This window comes from Bos javanicus, chromosome 12, assembly GCF_032452875.1.
Source record: "Bos javanicus breed banteng chromosome 12, ARS-OSU_banteng_1.0, whole genome shotgun sequence".
Classification (NCBI taxonomy): domain Eukaryota; kingdom Metazoa; phylum Chordata; class Mammalia; order Artiodactyla; family Bovidae; genus Bos; species Bos javanicus.
This window is the reverse complement of record NC_083879.1, coordinates 70,111,197-70,133,866: the sequence shown is the minus strand read 5'-3', so window position 1 is coordinate 70,133,866 and position 22,670 is coordinate 70,111,197. Positions and strand designations below refer to the sequence as shown.

At 42.4% G+C, this 22,670-nt stretch overlaps 1 pseudogene; it reads right to left on the bottom strand.

Moving 5' to 3' along the window:
- LOC133258037 (ATP-binding cassette sub-family C member 4-like) overlaps window positions 1–22,670 on the bottom strand; it is a 57,291-nt pseudogene that overhangs the window by 345 nt on the left and 34,276 nt on the right.

Sequence of the window (22,670 nt, the reverse complement as noted above, 5' to 3'; positions counted from 1 at the left end):
TGGAAAAGAGCATTATTGGTCACCGTAAACTAAAGGTTGATAAGGAATATTAACACAATAACAATCTACTCTGCCTGAGTTCCCTCAGATGAAATGCTCTACTCAACAAAGACTAAGAATGTTTAACATCCTTCTCTAGCAGAGTAGACAAGCAGGATGTGTATTTTCTGTATCTGATGTTTAATGCAGTTGTTCCTGCATCTGAGTATCTTTTACTTGACAAATACTTGTTTTTAAAAAGCTATATGGGGCTTCCCTAGTGATCCAGTGGTTAAGAATCCACCTTCCAGGATGGGAGGAAGGGATAATTAGGAGTTCAGGATGGACAGGTAGGTACACACTGCTGTATTTAAAATGGATCACCAGCAAGGACCTACTGCACAGCTCATGGAACTCTATTCAATGTTATGTGGCAGCCTGGATGGGAGGGGAATTTGGGGGAGAATGGATACATGTGTATGTATGGCTGACATACACCCTTCACTGTTCACGTGAAACTATCACAACATTGTTAACTGGCTACACCCCAGTACAAAAGGAAATGCTAAAAAAAACAATAATTATATCCAGATAATAAACACTGAAAAAAAGAAGAATCCATCTTCTAATGCCAGAGGCTCTGGTTAGATCCCTGGTCCCCTGGTGGGGGAACTAATATCCCACATGCCCAGGGCAACTGAGCCCACATGCCACAATTAGAGATGCTATGCACTGCAACAAAGACCCAATGCAACCAAACACATAAATAAGTATATTTAAAAAATTGATAACTATGTGTGAAAAATATATCAGAAGGTTATTATTTAAAAGAACTCTGAGGTTGATGTATTTGAAGACCAGAAGTCCATCATGCCCAGGGGATTCAAGTCCTGGGCTCTGTGACAACCTAGGAGGATAGGATGGGATGAGAGGTGGGAAAGAGGTTCAAGAGAGAGGAAACATATGTATACCTATGGCTGATTCATGCTGATGTATGGCAGAAACCAACACAATATTGTGAAGCGATTATCCTCCAATTAAAAATAAATTTTTAAAAAACTCCTTCATGGAGGAAATCATCACCCTCTCGTGTGCACATCCCACATTTAGGTTTCTGTATTTTGTTGTACAAAACACAGGACACTAAGTGCACATGTACATGTCCTTCATATCTCTTGTAACACAGAGAAATGACATGCCTATGTCCACGCCATCAGAGCACTCACCACACTGGGCTGAAATAGTCTGCCTGCATATCTGTCTTGCCCCAGAACCTGGTTGCCTCTGGAGGACAGAGGTGTCAAGATCAGGCTCATGTCTATATCTTTAGCTCCAGCACATGGCTGCACATTCCCTAATGTGCACTGATGGGACCAAGTCAAGTCACATGAAGAAATGCTCAGCGCTTCCTGGAAGAGCCTTCACCACCTCCAGACTTCCTGGAGGGGCCACTGTGACAAAAAGAAGTCCCCACTGTCTCCGTCCATCCTGAACAGCTGCCACATAGATAATCTCCTTCACTGAGACGTCCCAACTCCCCACGAGCAGTTCCCAACCATGTCACATGAAGCATCAAGAAGGAAAACACAATGTGCATTTATCCCGATGTATTTGGCCATGAAACCTTTTTGCAAAACTAATGTACTTAGAGAAACACCTTTCTAGATATACCCAATTCTAGCTCAAACTGAGTCACACTCAGCTCTGGGCTCCACTCTGAGGTCTGAACAGGGGCTGTGGCATTGCATCAGGCTGACAAAAGGCATCACAACTTACCCTTCCTGCGCCCATAGGTCCGACCACAGCTAACAGTTCACCGGGTCTGACAGTAAAGGAAAGGCCTTGGAGGGTTGGGGTCTCTGATTCCTGCAAATTAAAGTTTATAAAAATGTACCCATTTCAATAAAGTAATACACATGACTTTAAAAAGTAGAAAAAATAATGTAATAGTCACTGATATCCTGACATTAACTCACATTTTTCTCCTTCCTATTTTAAGATACTGTGTCCCGAAGGCCTTTTCATCCAATCCTATGACTTAGGGGGTTTGAAGTAGTTTTTGTTTGTTTGTTTAATTTTTTAACTTTACAATATTGTATTGGTTTTGCCATATATCAACATGAATCCACCACAGGTATACACATGTTCCCCATCCTGAACCCTCCTCCCTCCTCCCTCCCCATATCATCCCTCTGGGTTGTCCCAGTGCACCAGCCCCAAGCATCCAGTATCGTGCATCTAAGTTGCCTTTAGGAAGCCTCTTTCTTTTACCAGATTTACATATGGATTCAGCTCTAGACACCCACAGAATTTAGTAGCAGACATGACAAGGCATCTTCCTGAAATGCAAACTGAATGATGCACACTACTTTATTAAAATAATGTACTTAATACAATATCCAGTGTAGAAGGTTTTTAATCATTTATAAGTTTTCATCAGGACCCTTGGTTTTAACTGTTTCATTAATCTCCACAAAGCAGCAGCATAAGTACCTGGTATGCCTGGCCTTTTACTAAATAAATAAATTGAAAGTGAAAGTCGCTCAGTCCTGTCCAATTCTTTGCAATCCCATGGACTATAAAGTCCATGGAATTCTCCAGGCCAGAATACTAGAGTGAATAGCTTTTTCCTTCTCTAGGGGATCTTCCCAACCCAGGGATCAAACCCAGATCCCCCACATTGCAGGAGGATTCTTTACCAACTGAGCCACAAGGGAAGCCCAAGAATACCAAGCAGGTAGCGTATTCCCTCTCCAGGGGATCTTCCCAACCCAGAAATCAAACTGGGGTCTCCTGTATTGCAAATGGATTCTTTACCAACTGAGCTATAAGGGAAGCCCTAAATAATTTGAAAGCTCCACTAATCTCTCCATTTTCTTTTGATAGAACAAACCTCAGTAATGCTCAATAAGCAAACAGGCACTTTATATTAAGAAGTCACTCTTGGTAAATTAACTCTTATAAGTAATCTTCAAAGCTCTAAAGAGAGCTTTAATTCAACACCAACAACAAAACAATGGGTAATAAAGAAATTAATTATGACACCATGGGTCAGAGTGATAAAGCCTCAGTTTTATACATGATACATGCATTATGTGTCCTGGCTAAACAGGGCAATAAAGTACTCCTACTGTAAGAAAAATATAAAGCATGAAGGTATATATGACAACACATAATCCAACTCAAGGGTGAAGGACAAAGTACTCCTCATGCTGATCACAGGTCACATTCCAGAGAGACCTAGGGTATCTGCATGTCTTTACATATCTTTAGTGTTAAGAAAATAGTAACTGCTATGTCAAAAAAAAAAAAAAAAGCTTTCATGTTATTAAGTAAAACACCCAAAAGACTAAAGGCATAGAGTCTGGATTAAAAGTCTGGAATAATCATCAAATTGAAATTTTTTTCTAGAAAAGACTGAACTAATTAAACAACATTCACATACTTAAAAAATGACAATGATTTTTCATCACCAAAAAAACTAGTTTCAGATTTTAGGAAGGAATGATCTACCAAAAGAAGCTACATTTTCATATGCAAGAAACATTTTTTAAGCCTTTTAAGCTTCTCCACTTTCCCCCTCAGTCAGTCTCTCCCATCAAGAAGCTTTCATAAGCCTCTTATCCATCTTCATCAGCAGGCAGACTGAAAACCACAATCACAGAAAACTAACCAATCTGATCACATGGACCACAGCTTTGTCTAACTCAATGAAACTATGAGACATGCCATGTAGGGCCACCCAAGACAAACGGGTCATGGTGGAGAGTTCTGACAAAATGTGGTCCACTGGAGAAGGGAATGGCAAACCACTTTAGTATTCTTGCCTTGAGAACCCCATGAACAGTATGAAATGGCAAAAAGATAAGACACTGAAAGATGAACTCCCCAGGTCAGTAGGCGCCCAATATACTACTGGAGATCAGTGGAGAAATAACTCCATAAAGAATGAAGAGACGGAGCCAAAGCAAAAACAACACCCAGCTGTGGATGTGACTAGTGACAGAAGCCAAGTCCAATGCTGTAAAGAGCAATATTGTAGATGAACCTGGAATGTTAGGTCCATGAATCAAGGCAAATTGGAAGTGGTCAAACAGGAGATGGCAAGAGTGAACATTGACATTTAAGGAATCAGCAAAATAAAATGACTGGAATGGGTGAATTTAACTCAGATGACCATTGTATCTACTACTGTGGGCAAGAATTCCTTAGAAGAAATGGAGTGGCCATCGTACTCAACAAAAGAGTCCAAAATGCAGTACTTGGATGCAATCTCAAAAACGACAGAATGATCTCTGTTCGTTTCCAAGGCAAACCATTCAATATCACAGTAATCTAAGCCTATGCCCCAACCAGTAACGCTGAAGAACCTGAAGTTGAATGGTTCTATGAAGACCTACAAGACCTTCTAGAAAGTGAAGTGAAGTCTCTCATTTGTGTCCGACTCTTTGCAATCCCGTGGACTGTAGCCTACCAGGATCCTCCGTCCATGATATTTTCCAGGCAAGAATACTGGAGTGGGTTGCCATTTCCTTCTCCAGGATATCTTCCCAACCTGGGATTGAACCCAGGTCTTCCACATTGTAGGCAGATGTCTTACTGTCTGAGCTACCAGAACTAACACACAAAAAAAAGATGTCCTTTTCATTATAGGGGACTGGAATGCAAAAGTAGGAAGTCAAGAAACACCTAGACTAACAGGCAAATTTGGCCTTGGAGTACAGAATGAAGCAGGGCAAAGGACAATAGAGTTTTGCCAAGAGAACACACTGGTCATAGCAAACACCTTCTTCCAACAATACAAGAGAAGGCTCTACAATTGGACATCACCAGATGGTCAATACCAAAATCAGACTGATTATATTCTTTGCAACCAAAGATGGAGAAGCTCTATACAGTCAGCAGAAAAAAGACGGGGGGCTGACTGTGGCTCAGATCATGAACTCCCTATTGCCAAAATCAGACTTAAATTGAAGAAAGTAGGGGAAATCAGTAAACCATTCAGGTATGACCTAAATCAAGTACCTTACAATTATACAGTGGAAGTGGAAAAACAGATTCAAGATCTGATAGACAGACTGCTGGATGAACTATGGACAGAGGTTCATGACATTGTACAGGAGACAGGGAGCAAGACCATCCCCAAGAAAAAGAAATGCAAAAAAGCAAAATGGCTGTCTGAGGAGGCCTTACATTATAGCTGAGAAAAGAAGAGAAGCAAAAAGCAAAGGAGAAAAGGAAAGGTGCATCCATTTGAATGTGGAGTTCCAAAGAATAGCAAGGAGAGATAAGAAAGCCTTCCTCAGTGAACAGTGCAAAGAAATAGAGAAAAACAGTAGAATGGGAAAGACCAGAGATCTCTTCAAGAAAATTAGAGATAACAAGGGAATATTTCATGCAAAGATGGGCAATGAAGGATAGAAATGGTATGGACCTAACAGAAGTAGAAGACATTAAAAAGAAGTGGCAAGAATACACAGAAGAACTGTACAAAAAAGATCTTCACCATCCCAGAAAATCACAATGGTGTGATCACTCACCTAGAGCCAGACATCCTGGAATGTCAAGTCAAGTGGGCCTTAAGAAGCATCACTACAAACAAAGAGAGTGGAGGTGATGGAATTCCAGCTGAGTTATTCCAAATCCTAAAAGATGGTGCTGTGAAAGTGCTACACTCAATATACCAGCAAATTTGGAAAACTCAGCAGTGGCCACAGGACTGGAAAAGGTCAGTTTTCATTCCAATTCCAAAGAAAGGCAATGCCAAAGAACGTTCAAACTACTAAACAATTGCACTCATCTCACACTCTAGTAAAATAATGCTCAAAATTCTCCAAGCCAGGCTTCAGTAATACGTGAATCATGAAATTCAAGATGTTCAAGTTGGATTTAGAAAAGGCAGAGGAACCAGAGATCAAATTGCCAACATCCACTGGGTTATCAAAAAAGTCAAAGAGTTCCAGAAAATCATCTACTTCTGCTTTACTGACTATGACAAAGCCTTTGACTATGTGGATCACAATAAACTGTGGAAAATTCTTTAAGCGATGGGAATACCAGACCACCTGACCTACCTCTTAAGAAATCTGTATACAGGTCAGGAAGCAACAGACAGAACTGGACATGGAACAACAGACTGGTTCCAAATAGGAAAAGGAGTATGTCAAGGCTGTATATTGTCACCAAGTTATTTAACATATGCAGAGTACATCATGAGAAATGCCAGGTTGGATGAAGCACAAGCTAGAATCAAGATTGCCGGGAGAAATATCAATAACCTCAGATATGCAGATGACACCAGCCTTATGACAGAAAGCGAAGAAGAACTAAAGAGCCTCTTGACGGAAGTGAAAGAGGAGAGTGAAAAAGTTGGCTTAAAGCTCAACATTCAGAAAACTAAGATCAAGGACTCTGGTCCCATTTCTTCATGGCAAATAGATGGGGAAACAGTGGAAACAGTGTCAGACTTTATTTTGGTGGGCTCCTAAATCATTGCAGATGGTGACTGCAACCATGAAATTAAAGGACGCTTGCTCCTTGGAAGAAAAACTATGATCAACCTAGACAGCATATTGAATAGCAGAGACATCACTTTGTCAACTAAGGTCCATCTAGTCAAGGCTATGGTTTTTCCAGTAGTCATGTATAGATGTGAGAGTTGGACTATAAAGAAAGCTGAGTACCGAAGAATTGATGCTTTTGAACTGTAGTGTTGGAGAAGACTCGAGAGTCCCTTGGACTGCAAGGAGATCCAACCAGTCCATCCCAAAGGAGATCAGTCCTGAGTGTGCATTGGAAGGACTGATGCTAAAGCTGAAACTCCAACACTTTGGCCACCTGATGCGAAGAATTGACTCATTTGAAAAGACCCTAACGTTGGGAGAGATCAAGGGCAAGAGGAGAAGGGGACAACAGAGGATGAGATGGCTGGATGGCATCACCGACTTAATGGACATGAGTTTGGGTGAACTCCGGGAGTTGGTTATAGACAGGGAGGCCTGGTGTGCTGCAGTCCATGGGGTCACAAAGAGTCTGACATGACTGAGCGACTGAACTGAACTGAACTCCTTTCTCCCTGCCTGACACTTGGGATTCCTATTTTACTACTTTTCTATCAGGTATGACAGCAAAATAGTGAACCACCTACAAACATCAGCTTCCTATCACAGCCCCTCAGTCTGTCAAGGACAGAGTTGCCTCTGCATTCAGGCTTCAGGATCACGCACTGCTCCAGGGTGACCAGAAGGTGGCAGCACTCAACAGCTCATGCTGCTGGGTCCCTCCCCCACTGGTTATCCAGGCTCAGGGAACACTGACTAACAAGGATCATAATTTAAGCCACTACTCTGTGCAGACAAGGTTCAAAACCCTGCCCGGTGAGATCTGGAGGCTCCCACAAGACGTATGTTTCACCTTTTTTTTTTTTTTGGCTGCTGCTCTGGGTCTTTGTTGGGGTGTGTGGGTTTAGTTGCTCCATAGCATGTGATCTTAGTTGATCTCTCATGTGATCTCTCATAGCTTGAGATCTTAGTTCCTCAACCAGGGATGGAACCAGAGTCCCCCATACCGAAAGGTAGATTCTTAATCACTGGACCACCAGAGAAGGCCCTGGAAGCATTTATTTTAAAACTTAAAGATCAACACCAAGTCTCATCATTTCATGAATGAGACCTGGGTCCCTGAGACCTTGCCCACCTGCCCACCTGGCTGTCTAGGAGAGCAAGTTACAGAGCTCACATCTGTTTTTTGCCTCCGAGCCCAGCAGGGGCTTCATTCAGACTCAGCTTCTATCCAAAACCCCAATGTCTTCCCCTTCCCCTCCAAAGGATCCCTCACCCATGACCTAACCTGACAGCCCTAATGACTAATGACCCCAGCAAGGGACACAGTCCTTCCATAGGAAAGGCCAGGACAACAGAACAAGGTATTCTGAACTACAGTGAAATTTACACAGAAGTCGGTAACCATGTTATTAAGCTCTTGAAAGAACAAGATAGTTCATTTTAAAATGCTGCATCAGTTCAGTTCAGTTCAGTCACTCAGTCATATCAGACTCTTTGCGACCCCATGAATCACAGCACGCCAGGCCTCCCTGTCCATCACCAACTCCGGGAGTTCACCCAGATTCATGTCCATTGAGTCAGTGATGCCATCCAGCCATCTCATCCTCTGTTGTCCCCTTCTCCTCCTGCCCCCAATCCCTCCCAGCATCAGAGTCTTTTCCAATGAGTCAACTCTTTGCATGAGGTGGCCAAAGTACTGGAGTTTCAGCTTCAGCATCATTCCTTCCAAAGAAATCCCAGGGCTGATCTCCTTCAGAATGGACTGGTTGGATCTCCTTGCAGTCTAAGGGACTCTCAAGAGTCTTCTCCAACACCACAGTTCAAAACCATCAATTCTTTGGCGCTCAGCCTTCTTCACAGTCCAACTCTCACATCCATACATGACCACTGGGAAAACCATAGCCTTGACTAGACGGACCTTTGTTGGCAAAGTAATGTCTCTGCTTTTCAATATGCTATCTAGGTTGGTCATAACTTTTCTTCCAAAGAGTAAGCGTCTTTTAATTTCATGGCTGCAGTCACCATCTGCAGTGATTTTGGAGCCAAAAAAAATAAAGTCTAAAACTGTTTCCACTGTTTCCCCATCTATTTCCCATGAAGTGATGGGACCAGATGCCATGATCTTAGTTTTCTGAATGTTGAGCTTTAAGCCAACTTTTTCACTCTCCACTTTCACTTTCATCAAGAGGCTTTTTAGTTCCTCTTCACTTTCTGCCACACATAGTTTGGTACAAAATCAATTCCAATGGACACCCGCACACACTGGTTGGGGAGGGGGGGCGGTGAGGATGCAGGGGACAGAAGGACAGACACAGCGTTAGGCGCCCAGGTCCAGTTGAACACCTGCACGGAGGACACGTTGTTGGGCTCTCCCACCTGCTGCTCTGGGCCACGGGCTGCCTAGCCATGCTCTGTGTGATGACCGGCTCAGGGCACCTCCCCGGTGCTGATGTGACTACAGTCCAGCTTTACTGAGCACCACGATAGCCCCAGTACCACCAACTCCTCAGGGACACCTCTCCAGCATCAGAAATCTGGGAAACCACAACAGCTGCGTTTCCTGTTTTGATGCTAAGGCTGCTAATACTACCTCCTTTTGGACTGAATGAAAGGTAAACGCTACTGTTTACATAATTCAGAGTTAGTCACTGCCAGTTGGTAAACACAGAATTCTTTCTGTGCCCGCTGTCACACCATTGCCAACCAATTCGAGAGCTAACACCACAACTCTGCCTTCCCCTCCACAGCTCCCACCACAGCTGCCACATCATGTGTAACTAAAAGCACTAACTCTGAGCTTACAATCCACGCCGAAGTCTGCCTCTGATGCAGCCAGGTTCTTTGGAGGAGCTGTCCTTTCTTGGGTGTGTAGGCTGTAATTTTCTTTCTCTATAGATTTGCAAATCTAAAAACAAAATTACCACACTCTATGGACTTCCTTGGTGACTCAGATGGTAAAGAATCTGCCTGCAGTGTGCAAGACTCAGGTTTGACCCCTGGGTAGGGAAGATTCTCTGGAGAAGAGAATGACAACCCATTCCAGTATTCTTACCTGAAGAATTCCATGGACAAAGAAGCCTGGAGGGCTACAATCCTTGGGGTCACAAAGAGTTGGACCCCACTGAGCAACTAACACCAACCCCACCCTCTGAAAATGGATCTGCTAAATGAACAAGGACTGGAGTGTAACTCACTGAAACCAAAATATCGTCTTTCAATATGTCCCACGTGGAACATGCTATTCTGGGATCTTTAATTTTTCAAGGGATGCATATAGGAGCATTGCTCTTGAAGAAAAATCAGTTAAATCATTTTGCTCAAGGGGAATATTTAAAGTACTCCGCATGAATATTTGTGGCTTCTTCTTATACCTTAAATGCCTTCCGCTGTGGGATTAGATTCTCTCTTCTTTACATGCCAAATGTAATTCTGTAAGTGATGGAAAACACTGTCCTGTGCAGACAGCCTCATAACCCTTTTGCAGGTGCAGGAAAAGTCACTTAGCAGTCCCTAGGCAAGATTACTAGAGTGGGTTGCCATTCCCTTTTCCAGGGGATTTTCCCAACCTAGGAACCGAACCTGGATCTCCTGCACTGCAGGCAGATTCTTTACCGTGGAGCCACCACGGAAGCCCAATATTGTAAAGTAATTAGCCTCCAATTAAAATTTTTTAAAAAGTAGTCATTTTAAAGCCTGAAAGATGCATTATTTTTATTCAAACTCAGGATGTACTTTAGTGACCAGAATTGAGAAGAAGGTGCTAAATGAGCATCAATCAGGTGGATTTTTGGCTATCATTTAAAAAGTGGAATAAATTTAAAAATTTAGTATCCTTAGAGTAAAATTTTGTGCTTGATAACAGTTTTTTCCACATGGAAAAAAAGATGCCATGTTCCAGATTTTAAAAAATGAATGGAAAGGACAAAAAAATAGTAAAGTATAACAGATTATTGTTCATACTTATAAAGCACTTTGTATCACTTAGAAATTAAAGAATAATGCCTTAAAGTCTAGACTTAACCTAAAATGCTGGTGATTTGCTATTTCACATTAAAGAAGGGAGAAGTTGGTCTGAGGATATAACTGTTGATGTGGGCAATAAAAAATCTGCTCTAAGATACTACACTGTTAGTATTTAACTGAAAACTTACCTACTTAATTTCAAGCCCGAGTAACGTAAATAATTTATAGGAAGTCAAAAGCCTTCATCTATTGAACCACCCTAAATTTTTATTATGGCTGTTAAAAAGTATAAAGTTGATTTAATCATATTTTCCTTCATACTTCAAAAAAGTATCCTAACTGTTGTACCTTAAGATTTCCACTGAGCTTTCTTAAAATGTAACTTTTATGAGGTAAGAAAGAAGTTGTTTTAGAATCATTTACTCTTTAATGAGACAATCATTTTAAGTTTTGACACAGAAAATGTGAGAGGTATAATTTCAGAAAAAATCTTAGTTGATCAGATTACTGTCAATTTATAATGATGATTGCCCTAGGTAAATAGATCGTACTTTTTATTTCTTCTCACCCATCTTTTTCTTCTTAGTTCCAATTCCTGTGGTATGGTAAGCATGCATACTTTCATCTCTTTAGTTTCCTTATGAATCACTAGTTTTTTCAGGTTTAGAGGGATCCTCTTCCCTGCCTTTGACACGCAGGATTAGTTGAGGGGTTTAAGTCAGTTTAAAATGAGCTTTTGCTCACTAAGGCTCCAGGTCATTAAGGCTTTTTTGTTTTAGTTTCCTTACCCTACAATGGCTGAATTTAGCACTTGGTTTTCAATATTATATAGTAAGAAATGACAAGTTGCTCTTGACCATTTCTTAAGCCAAAATTCCTTACATTTAGATAATTAAAGGTTCATAAAATGAAGATTTACTATTTCTTCATTGCTTGCTGGTACAGCTATAGTTTGTTTTACTCGCAAGTTTATACATATCCCTAATGTTTTCAAGTGCCTTAATTGTTTAATATCTCTGGCTTCAAAGGTTTCTGGGAAAAGATATGCTTACCTCACATTTTTGTGTCTCCCTCAGTAGTGACAGTCTGGTACTGCATGAAAAATGTTATTATGGTGCCATGGCTGTTAGTTTCTAATGAGTGCTATTAGACTAGATTCAGTTGAAAATATTTAGAATTTCCATTCTCTGAAAGTGGTAAAAATTAGCTACCATACCATAATCATCATTTACCTAGATAGGAATACCTTTGCTTTGCTTTGCTAAGTCACTTCAGTCATGTCCGACTCTGCAACCCTATGGACTGTAGCCCACCAGGCTCTTCTATCCATGGGATTCTCCAGGCAAGAATACTGGAGGGGGTGGCCGTTTCCTTCTCCAAGGAAACCTTGACACACAATAATGTTAACATTGTATCTATTTTTGTGTAAACATAGCTGACGAACCCTCTCATCTCTGTAATTTTGAATTCTGCTCTAACAGAATCATAATATGCCTTTAGATTTTACAAGAGACTTACAACAGAACTCACAGCCTTTTCCCCTCTTCCTTCAGGAGTTTAGTATCTTGAGTTAGTAATAATGTGTTTTGTTTTGTTTTGTTTTTTTAACTCTAGAAGCTATATAGAAACCTTTTCAGATTTTTCATCTGATTTATTCACATGGACTATAGTACAACTAAAATCCCTTATTCTACATTACAGGCATTTGCTGCACAGGCAGACTGCTGAATACAGATAATTTTATTTCAGTTAATAACTGCAGAATATATACTGAACTGATTTAAAACAAATCTACATGTTTGCTGGGAACAAAAGAATTCTAATAAGTTCATACAAAGTACGTGTTAGCATTCACATGAAATGTTCTTTATAATGGAATTTTAGTGGTGCTTTCTATAAATGCTTCAAGAGCATTATGACGAGAAACATCAACCAGAAGGTAAATCCACCGTATTAAGGTATCAGAAGCTCTCAGGTTAGATCAGACACCTTGTGTGAGTTTCCATGGACAGAAGGTACAGGGATGTGGTTTCATGTATGAGGGAACAAACCACTGGTTGTCGGTGGGGATGGCAGCTGCTGAGTCAGAAGCAGGTGAACAGGATGCAGGGCGCACCACAGAGTCACAGGGACAAAATACAGGACAAGTCTACAGTCAGGACATGTGCTCTGTGGTCCCCACTCTGACAGCCTGGCTCCTGGGCTCTGCTCTGGAGGGTGGACCCTCTGGTGGAGGTGCCGCCTCCCTGAGTCCCTCCAGCCCTGGGGGTGGGAGCAGCTTCCTGCCTTTGATAACCCCTGGGTTGTCTCACACACCACCATTTTGCCCTTACTGCTTTTTTCTCCCTCTTTTATCATCTGCGTAACTAATTCCCTGCATGGAACTCCCTCTCCCGCGGTGGGGTTCTGTTTTCCTAACCAATCCTCACTGATACAGGAGGGTGAGCACAGAAGACCACGGAACCGGGGAGCACAGAAGACCACGGAACCGGGGAGCAGCGGGGCATTTCAATTGGTAAAGAGGCTGCACTGGGCGTGTGATACTGACAACTTCTTGAGACCAGACCCTGTTGTTTTTTCTGTTTGACTGAACCTAACAAATAAACCAAGTGTTGGAAATCATCAGCTCTCCTAGTCAGCTTCCACACAGCGTAATCCTTTAACTAGGAATCACTGGTGCTCACTATGGTCACCTGCTGTCTCCTCCTACCCTAAATGCCACCAAAGTATTCAGAACCATCCAGAAGCTCAGGATGGGAGAGCACCCACTCTACCCCACAGCAAAGATCCAGATCATGGCCTCACTCTGTGTATAATGAACTGGTCTGAAAATCAAGGCAAAAAATATATGCTGATTCCCCAAAGCCTCTTTAAAAACTAGTTGTGTGTTTTTCAGATAACCCATATCACATTGCAGCATTTTGTTTGTCCAATTCTGTAAATGCTAACATTACAATTGTATGGACTTTGAGATCAAAATGTGATAATACTTTGAAAGTTCTCTTGAAAATGAGAGCAAGCACAACATGTCAAACATCTTAGGCTGATTTTATAATTAATCTCCATTAGATACAAACATTAGTCCCTATTTTGAAAAATTTTGCAACATACTTTTAGTAAATGAGCAAGTCACATTTTACACCATGGGTAAAATCTAAAAATTCTCCAATAAATCGTAGTCAAAGTTGTCTGTTAGCAGTCATGATCTTGGAATGGAAGATCTGTTACCTCATCCCAAAAAGCAATGAAATCTTGCATGTCCACAATCACTTCACCCTCTGATGGCAGCTGAGTGCTGACCTGTGGTATTTCATCAAGTAATAATAAATTCTACAGAAACGAGGGAAAAAACAGATTGTTAAACTGCAGGAAGAAAGCACAAACAAAAACAATTGCTTTCCTGGGATCTGCAAACTTTGAACAGTCTAAATACTGTTTTGCTAAAAAGTATTAGTTCACATCAGAACATATTATGCAATACATGAGACACTGGTTCGATTCCTGGGTCAGGAAGATCCGCTGGAGAAGGGTTAGTCTACCCACTCCAGTATTCTTGGGCTTCCCTTATGGCTCAGCTAGTAAAGAATCCACCTGCAATGCAGGAGACCTGGGTTCGATCCCTGGGTTGGGAAGATGTCCTGGAGAGGAGAAAGGCTACCCATTCCAGTATTCTGGCCTGGAGAATTCCACAGACTGTATAGTCCATAGGGTTGCAAAGAGTCAGACACAACTGAACAACTTTCACTTTCACTCAGAACATATTAAATAATGTATAGAACAAAATATTACATAATTACTATTATTACATGATTAATAATTACTATTATTACAGCTCATGGTATATATCAATATAATCATATAATATAGTGTATTTGTTGTTGCTCAGTCACTAAGTCATGTCTGACTCTTTGCAATCCCATGGATTGCAGCACTCCAGGATCCCCTGTCCATCACTATCTCCAAGAGTTTGCTCAGACTCATATCTGTTGAGTCAGCGATGCTATCCAGCCATCTCATCCTCTTGCATCCCCTTCTCCTCTTGCCCTCAATCTTTCCCAGCATCAGAGTCTTTTCCAATGAGTTGGCTCTTGGCATTAGATAGCCAAAGTATTGGAGCTTCAGCATCAGACCTTCCAGTGAATACTCAGGGTTGATTTCCTTTAGGATTGGCTGGTTTGATCTCCTTGCAGTCCAAGGGGCTCTCAAGAGTCTTCTCCAACACCACAGTTCAAAAGCATCAAATCTTCCATTCTCAGCCTTCTTTATGGTCCAACACTCACATCCATACATGACTAGTGGAAAAACAATAGCTTTAACCATAGGGAACATTATTGGTAAAGTAATGTCTCTGCTTTTTAATACACTATATAGGATTGTCATAGCTTTTCTTTGAAGGAGCAAGGGTCTTTGAATTTCATGGCTGCAATCAGCACTTGCAGTGATTTGGAGCCCAAGAAAATAAAGTCTGTTTCTGTTTCCATTGTTTCCCCATCTATTGCCATGAAGTAATGGGATGAGATGCCATGATTGTAGTTTTCTGAATGCTGAGGTTTAAGTCAGCTTTTTCACTCTCCTCTTTCACCTTCATCAAGAGGCTCTTTAGTTCCTCTTCCCTTTCTGCCATAAGGATGGTGTCATCTGCATGTCTGAGGTTATTGATATCTCTCCCAGCAATCTTGATTCCAGCTTAAGCTTCATCCAGCCCTGCATTTCTCATGATGTACTTTGCATATAAGTTAAAAAAGCAAGGTTACACTATACAGCCTTCATGTACTCCTTTCACAATTTGGAACCAGTCCATTATTCGATGACCAGTTCTAACTGTTGCCTCTTGACTTGCATACAAGTTTGACAGGAGACAGGTAAGGTGGTTTGATATCCCCATCTCTTTCATGATTTTCCACAGTTTGTTGTGATCCACACAGTTGAAGGCTTTAGAGTAGTCAGTGAAGCAGTAGCAGATGTTTTTCTGGAATTCTCTTGTTTTTCTATGATCCATTGGATGCTAGAAATTTGATCTCTGGTTCCTCTGCTGCCGGGAGCCGGCATATTGCATATTGCATATTGAGTGCAGCACTTTCCACAGCAGCATCTTTCAGGATCTGGAATAGCTCAACTGGAATTCTATCACTGCTGGGAGTCAGTGAGGAACTCCGCCCATGACAAAGGTCATGAGGAAAGAGGCTCGGCACACGCAAAGGCGGGATCGAGCCTCAGGAGTCCCCCTGGAAATTCTCGAGCATTTACACCCAAAACCAGAGTCTGCCTACTTTCTGCTTTGTGCTTCCACCTACACCTCTGACTTTATGGGGGGCTGTCCCCCACTACCTCTCTGAAAAAAGTTAGCTTACAGCTCCAGTTAATAATTCCTGGGTGTGACAGTGTTTAACCTACAAACTCCTTTGGAAATCCTCTAGCCTGCCTGAATAGGTTTTTCCAGCCACATGTGATTGTTCAGAGCCTCCCAACTGTGAGAGGCAGGAGATGTTCTAAACTGTGTAAACACAGATTCTTTTGAATAGTTAAAAGATTGATTAGAAATTGTATTGGTGAAGGGATTTTCACTTGTTGGGCCAATGTTTGCTGCTAAGTTTCCATATCCCTTACCTGCTGTGTCCCTGGCAGTGTATTGATTAATATAGTTGGTGTAAATAGTAGCTTTAATGTTTGTAACCTGGGACCCTTGAGTTAATTCTTTTTCTTGTTATAGCCCACCACACCTTTGCTCTGTAGGAATGCAACTTTATCTAATGCTTTTGGAGGGTGGCTCCTGACCAGTCACCTTTAGAGAAAAATAAGTTTTCTGAAGAAAAGGTCTTAAAATGTTAACAGGCCTCCGGGCCAGAAGATGATGCAAATCACCTAAGCTTTTGCATATGATAAGTTTGCAGGAAGAAAGCCTGGCTTGCTGCCTGACTCTACGCCTTCCCCCATTATCCTCTACGCATAACTTAAGGTATAAAAACTACTTTGGAAAATAAAGTGCGGGGCCTTGTTCACCGAAACTTGGTCTCACCATGTCGTTCTTTCTCTTACCTTCTGGCTGAATTATTCAGCCTCTTTTCTCCACTGAATTTCCTCACTGAGCTATCCTTATTTCAGCCTCTTTTCTCCACTGAATTTCCTCACTGAGCTATCCTCATTCTATTACTCTTTATATCCTTAATTAACGTTTAATTAAGCAAGTGTTTCCTGATCCTCGCCTATGCCGTATCTCCTTCGAATACCCTGGATCAGCCGGGGCTGGTCCCCGGCACTCTGCCTTTTCTAAATCCAGCTTGGATCTGGAACTTCTTAATTCACATAATGGTGGGAATTATAAATGTGAAAAGAAGAGGGCAGCTAGAGAGAGAAGATTAAGCAGTAAATAAAGAGGGGACAGGGATGAAAAGGCAGATGCAAAAGGTGGCTCAGACATCAACAAGCAAAACATCTGTGGGGGAAAGAACTCATTTTTGAACACAGAGAATTAAGTGAATCTGAGGCCAGTCTTTCTGTCCAAGCAGCAGGGAGCTCTCAGCAAGTTCCTCCCCTCCCAGCCCAGAGAGGAATCTTACACCCCAGGACTGTGCACAGTCACTGTCTGGTCACTGGGGTTAGCACAGGAGATGCACTCTGTTTGCTTCTCCTGCTTTTAGACATTTTAATCACTCTGCAGGCATCACTACACAAGAGCCCTGTGCTACTGCTACTTATATATACTATTGCCCCTCCATGAAAACCAGTCTTATGGTATCTGTAACTCACTCTACCTATGAACAGAAGTGGGCACCTACAACATTCTGGGAAGACTGCCAGCTTTGGCGCTGAGAGAGTTAAATATCTCCTAATTGGAACACAGTGACACCAAACAAAAGGGCATTTTACAAAAAATCCACCTACAACTGAAAGCAATTATTTGTCCCCAAACCTTGATTCTTCGGATGCTGACAACGGCCTCTGACACATTCTCAATGGCCATGGGGAAGTACAGGGTGCTCGAAAACCTCAGAGCCTCAAACAGCATCACCACCACAAACACTTGGCTGGCTGTGATCAGGTTGTCAAGGAGCTCATTGGTGATGAAGGTGACAAAAATTATAATTTTGCTGACAGCCAAACATGATGCCAAATTCATTCCCCTAAGGTAGGAAATTCTCAGAATCTTGGAAATGTCCTTCCTGAAAAAGAGAATAGGAAAGAGGTTTTAAAAGAAGCATCGACATCCAAGGCACGAATTCAAGTCCTCACATGGAGACACTGCACGCCTGGGGCTCCGTCCCAACACCAGGACGCACACTTCATCACCACTTCACTTCCAACTAAATAGCGGCTTCACGTCACCCTTTTAAACACTGTGGGTCAACTGGACTGGGTTTGAACATTCTTTCAACAAACATTCATAACCACAAGTCCTGGACCAGGCTCCCCACTAATGACAGACACAGTCCGTCCCCTCCAGGAGCTCATGAATTTGTGGGGGAAGAGAATAAAACACCCCAAAATTGTGAGGCACCAAGACATTAGACAGAGACAGGCACCATGGCCCCTATGGAAGCTTATGTCCTGGCTAATGTAAATAGTGCTGCAATGAGCATTGAGGGACATGTGTCTTTTTGAATTTTGGTTTTCTCAGGGCATATGCCCAGTAGAGGGATGGCTGGGTCATATGGCAGATTTATTCCTAGTTTTCTAAGGAATCTCCAGCCTCTTTTCCATAATAGCTGTGCCAATTTGCACTCCTACCACAGAGCAGGAGGGTACTATTTGTAGACTTTTTGTTGATGGCCATGCCTACCAGTGTGAGGTGATACTTCACTGTACTTTTTGTTGATGGCCATGCCTACCAGTGTGAGGTGATACTTCACTGTAGTCTTGATTTGTATTTCTCTAAGAAAGAATGATGTTGAGAATTTTTTCACGTGTTTATTGGCTATCTGTATGTCTTCAGAAGCGTATATAATTTTTCCTTTAAGAAGATGGTAATGGAACAGCAGGTTAAAATGACATATCCCCTCTTCCACTTAACCCTCCTGCCACATGTGAGGTGTGGAGTTCATAGTATTTAAGTTCATCTTCATTTGAAAACTTGGTAAGCCTTCTAATTTCAGTCAATAAAAATAGGGGGGAAAGTACAAAAATATGGTGTGATATGTATAAAAACGTACCTTCTTAATCTGGTAATAAGGTCTATAAATGACTGTCCCCAAGCATGCATTTTTACTGTTCTGATGCCAGTTATAACTTCACTCATGGTCCTGATCCTGTCATCTGTGAAAGCTGTGGTCTTACTCCTGAGGGAATAGACGTGAGAGATGAGACTTAATGACCACAGCCCAACTTTCCAGCAGCAGCAGCAGCAGGAGGGGGCAAAGGGAGGGACCAGGGATCGATGATTCCCTACAGCTCTTCTGTGCTGACATCACAGGCAGGTCCCTCTCAAAGTGAAAATGGAGAAAAAGACTTCTAGAAGTCAACCATTCAGCCTAATTCAAGGAGTAACTTGGGAACTTGCAGTACTGGCTGAGGAAGACCCAAAGTAAGTCAGGTATAAACTCTCTGCCCAAGGAGGTCGCAGCTGGGCAGGGAAGGCAGAAAGACACTGAATCTAATGGGAAGACAGTGTCTGTGCTGTGATAAAATAGGAGAGAAGTTCTGGGAAGCAGAAAAGATGGGACTGTGAATTCTACCAGGAAAGCAGAACAAGAAGAAATTCAGAGACCTGGTAGCACTGGAACAGGGCCTCGAAGGATGAGGGACATCTCTTCACAGCAGACAGGAAAGGAAATTGCAAATAGACAAAAATATCACATGTAAAGTCATTAAAAAAAAGAAGAAGAAGAGAAATCTCAAGAAAAAAAAAAAAACTTCAAAGAGCACAACACCTCCACCACCTGACAGCTTGGACAAATGACCCACCTCCAACCCTCTGGGACCTGCTTCAGGTCTATCTCTTCGCCATTAGGTCCTTCATCACCAGTGACTGTTCTATCACATATTCTGCTGGGACTGTGGGGCTTTACTAAGACATAGTTAATTAAGATTGACCTTGTCCTTGAGGCACTTATAAGTTAATGGAAACACTGAATTAAAAACAAAACATGAAAATAGAAACCTGAAAATTGCTCTAGCATAAGAATAACAAAAACACATGTAGCTAAATTTGAGCCTATAGGATTATTACTATTTAATAAAGTTTACAAAACATCAATGTAGGTACATTCTGCTCAAGGACACTCCACTTATTCAGCTATGGTAGTGGGAGGAGCCAGTGAGTGCCATCTCCTTTCCCTCTTCAAGATCAGCCTTCAGCTTAAGGCTGGAGCCTCCACCTGCAAAGCCTGAAGGGTCTACAATGCACTCAAAGAAGAGACCAGAGAAGGCACTGGTTTTGTTTTTGAACAGAAGCATCGAGCAGATGCTGCATGTTACTAAGCACTTATCACCTATTTTTTAAACCAGTGTTTCTCTTACCGGAGTGATGAAAACAACATCCCGAAGCAGCTTTGCAAAAGCAGAAGAATGATGAGAACCGCCATCGCAGCAAGACACGACATTCCTATTTCCATCCAGAGCAGGGCGGTCACTGTGACAGCCTGCAGTGGCCCCACCCACAGATAGTGAAGAACATCCTCACTGTTAAAGAGAAAGACAAGCCTTCTCAGGACTGCATACAATATAACAATACAGTAAGGACACAGTGTAGAAACAATCTGCTCTGAAGGAACAGACAGGAATTTAAACAGAAATTATCTCAGTGAGTTTTACACCTGCTGAAGCAGAAATCCAAGCTTCCACCCCAGATCACGCTGTTCTGGGGCAGCACAGGGCCAGCCTCAGGGACATCCAGGGAGAACCCGACCAGCACCACTGATGGATGATGTTGATTTTATCCACAACACAGATGAACTCAGGGCTTCCCCAACTCTCTCTGTCCCAAAATTCAGCCCCATCTCCCCAGAAGAGCCTATATTATGGTACTTACCACACTTCCAACAACTGCTTGTACATTTACCTTTTGGACAGGCTGTGGCCTTTCCAGGGCAGAAATTAAGGCTTATTCATCCTTCAAATTGAATAGAGGCCTTACGTCATGTTTCATGAGTGAATAATTGAAGGAGAAGTGAAAGTGTTAGTCGTTTAGTCATGTCCGACTCTTTGCGACCCCATGGATTATAGCCCACCAGGCTCCTCTGTCCATGGAATTATCCTGGCATGATAACTGGAGCGGGGTACCATTTCCTTCTCCAGGGAATGTTCCTGACCCCAGGGATCAAACCCGGGCCTCTTGCATTGCAGGTAGACTCCAGCTCTTACCTGGAGCTACCAGGTAAGCCCCCAAACTTAAAGGCCAGGATCATCCAGGAAAGAGAACTGTTCTATGCAGATCTGTCCAACAGCTGCAACACCCTGGAATTGTGATCTATTCATAAGGTAAGTGTGAAATGGGTATGATGGGACAGCAGAGAGGAGGTTGTGCAAAGCTGGAGACCACTCACTTGGCATTATTCCTCCATGGCTCCCTATGCAGCAGCACTGAACAGGGGGCAGGAGAAGGAACAATCCCTGCCCACCAGGCCTTCATCATGCAGAGGAGAAGGAAGACAATTCAGGCAGCAACACTGACACCACATGCCAAGAAGGGCCACTACGAAACTTCTATGGAGGACCTCTACTAACACTAATCAAGCTGTCCCAGAACACTACTGCCTGCCTATTACTGAAGTATATTGCAGACAATGTCAGAAAAACAAACTTCTCATGTACAGGACAAAACATATTATCACATCTAAGCTGCACACAGAGGAAATGAGCATTGGATAAAGAGAACCCTTGTCTTATGTCCTCAACAGAACACTGATTGAACCATACCCTGGCACCTGGCATCCCAATAAGCTAAATCCAGTAAGAAGAAGGATGGGAAATGGAAGATGATCCCTCAGGGGCAGTTCACCTGATCAAACCTGTTCACATCGTTGGACAGCAGGTTGACTATCTGGCCTGTGGTGGTCTTCCCCATGGCTGAGCTACTCAGGCACAGTGACTGAAATGAGAGAAAGATACAGAGAATCGATTCCTACAGTGATACCAAGTCAGTCTGAGAACTTAGCAAAATGGAGTGCATTTTCATGGGGTCTTGTGTGGTGTCAGGACGAGCAGGATGATGCCTGACAGCAGGGCTTTGGGGACCCATGTTCATCCTTAAATGATTCAATGTGGCAGCAGCCCTGCTTACAAGGACAGCAAAAGGAGGAGCAGGAGACAGAAGCAAAACCCTCCACTCTGTTTCTCAATGAACTTGGACCTGTCCGAAGGATAAGTGAATGTAGGTTTAGACTAAGTAAACTATGTAATTTTCAGCCAAAACCTAAACAGCATATTAAAAAGCAGAGACATCATTATGCCAACAAAGGTCCATATAGTCAAAGCTATCTTCTTTCCAGTAGTCATGTACTGATGTGAGAGCTGGACCATAAAGAAGGCTGAGCACTGAAGAACTGATGCTTTTGAAATGTGGTTCTAGAGAAGACTCTTGAGAGTCCCCTGGACAGCTAGGAGATCCAACCACTCAATCCTAAAGAAAATCAACCCTGAATACTCATTGTAAGGACCGATACTGAAACTGAAGCTCCAACAGTGTGGCTGCCTGATGCCAAGAGCCAACTCATTGGCAAAGACCCTAATGCTGGGAAAGATTAAGGGCAGGAGGAGGAGGGGGCAACAGAGGATGAGATAGTTGGATGGCATCCTCAACTTAATGGACATGAGTTTGCCCAAACTCCGAGAGATAATAAAGGACAGGGAAGGCTGGTGTGCTGGAGTCCATGGGGTCACAAAGAGTTGGACAGGACTTAGTGACTAAACAACAACAAGATGAAAGTGGAGAGGCCGCCTTAAGGAAAGAGATTAGGGGACCTGGACTATAAATCTGGTCGGCCATTGATACCAGGTATGACACCATTTAAACACTTTGGTCTTAGTTTCCTCATTCTAAAACTGATCAGTATAACAGTCAAAATACTAATCCTGTGAGGAACCTGTGTTCTTAACGCCAGTCTGCTGACTTTACAAAAAAAAAAAAAAAAACTGTGCTGTACAATCCCTTGATTTGACAAAAAGCTCAGAAAAATTCCCTAGAACTGAGAAACCTGACAGACCACCTTGAGCAATTTCAACAGATCATCA